The following is a 2,260-nucleotide window of genomic DNA, read 5'->3' as shown; positions in this document are numbered from 1 at the left end:
AACAGGGTGATCAAATTCAGATCCTACATCTGTACAGAGATGATGTCTTTATCTGAAAAAGGAAGTTTGAGTTATTAGCAATGAAGTTGCAACTGTCAGCTGCTGTAAACCTCTGTGATTGGATGTTATAGACCCCAATCTGAACAGTTTCTTCCCCGTCCCGTGGTTACAGCCTTTAGCTCTATGCTCAGTCTACCTAGTTCAATATATTGTTGTACGTAAACTTTGTGCAAACTCCACCACCTGTATTCTGTCTCTTATTGTTTTGTGATGTCATTTATTACATTTCAACCTGTTGATAAAGGCAACTAGAAGGCTGAACCCAGAAGACAACTCTAAATCAACACTTACTGATATTATCCTAAAATCCTTCCACTCATATTATTGTGTCTCTTTGTTCAACAAATGTTGGGTAGCCTGTGCTGTTAATATCCACTGCTCAGAAAAATAAAGGGAACACTTAAACAAGACAATGTAACTCCAAGTCAATCACATTTCTGTGAAATCAAACTGTCCACTTAGGAAGCAACACTGATTGACAATACATTTCACATGCTGTTGTGCAAATGGAATAGACAACAGGTGGACATTATAGGCAATTAGCAAGACACCCCCAATAAAGGAGTGGTTCTGCAGGTGGTGACCACAGACAGCTTCTCAGTTCCTATGCTTCCTGGCTGATGATTTAGTCACTTTTGAATGCTGGCGGTGCTTTCACTCTAGTGGTAAGCATGAGACAGAGTCTACAACCCACACAAGTGGCACAGGTAGTGCAGCTCATCCAGGATGGAACATCAATGCGAGCTGTGGCAAGAAGGTTTGCTGTGTCTGTCAGCGTGGTGTCCAGAGCATGGAGGCGCTACCAGGAGACAGGCCAGTACATCAGGAGACATGGAGGAGGCCGTAGGAGGGCAACAACCCAGCAGCAGGACTGCTACCTCTGCCTTTGTGCAAGGAGGAGCAGGAGGAGCACTGCCAGAGCCCTGCAAAATGACCTCCAGCAGGCCACAAATGTGCATGTGTCTGCTCAAACGGTCAGAAACAGACTGCATGAGGGTGGTATGAGGGCCCGATGTCCACAGGTGGGGTTGTGCTTACAGCCCAACACCATGCAGGACGTTTGGTATTTGCCAGAGAACACCAAGATTGGCAAATTCGCCACTGGCGCCCTGTGCTCTTCACAGATGAAAGCAGGTTCACACTGAGCACATGTGACAGACGTGACAGAGTCTGAAGACGCAGTGGAGAACGTTCTGCTGCCTGCAACATCCTCCAGCATGACCGGTTTGGCGGTGGGTCAGTCCTGGTGTGGGGTGGCATTTCTTTGGGGGGCCGCACAGCCCTCCATGTGCTCGCCAGAGGTAGCCTGACAGCCATTAGGTACCAACAATGCTGGACCTCATGTGGCTGGAGTGTGTCAGCAGTTCCTGCAAGAGGAAGGCATTGATGCTATGGACTGGCCCGCCCGTTCCCCAGACCTGAATCCAATTGAGCACATCTGGGACATCATGTCTCGCTCCATCCACCAACACAACGTGGCGTTGCACCACAGACTTTCCAGGATGCTTTAGTCCAGGTCTGGGAGGAGATCCCACAGGAGACCATCCGTCACCTCATCAGGAGCATGCCCAGGCGTTGTAGGGAGGTCATACAGGCACGTGGAGGCCACACACTGAGCCTAATTTTGACTTGTTTTAAGGACATTACATCCAAGTTGGATCAGCCTGTAGTGTGGTTTCCCACTTTAATTTTGAGTGTGACTCCAAATCCAGACCTCCATGGGTTGATAAATTTGATTTCCATTGATCATTTTTGTGTGATTTTGTTGTCAGCACATTCAACTATGTCAAGAAAAAAGTATTTAATAACAATAGTTCATTCAGATGTGTTATTTTAGTGTTCCCTTAATTTGTTTGAGCAGTGATTCTCACCTTGTAGCCTGAATTCACAACCAGAACATTCCTGTTGACTAGCGCTCTCTATATTCTGATGGATGAGGCCTGAGCTGGAACGTGAAGCTAACTGATGTTGGCTAACTTTAGAAAACCAGTATATCTGGCTAGTATCATAGTTTACCCCTCAGGCTACGTTCAGGTTTCAGCATCAGGCAGGTATCAACATGCCGAGTCGTAGGCAACAACCTGGGTTGTGTTCATTAGTTTACTCCACAGCCAACAGTTTTGCAACATTGCATAAACAGTTTACTACAAATGCTGTACAATGTGACCTAAACAGTTTGTGTTGCCAAACGTTTTGCTAC

The sequence above is a fragment of the Oncorhynchus keta genome, unplaced genomic scaffold, assembly GCF_023373465.1.
Source record: "Oncorhynchus keta strain PuntledgeMale-10-30-2019 unplaced genomic scaffold, Oket_V2 Un_contig_5509_pilon_pilon, whole genome shotgun sequence".
NCBI lineage: Eukaryota > Metazoa > Chordata > Actinopteri > Salmoniformes > Salmonidae > Oncorhynchus > Oncorhynchus keta.
The sequence above is the reverse complement of the archived record's forward strand: the minus strand, read 5'-3'. Positions refer to the sequence as shown.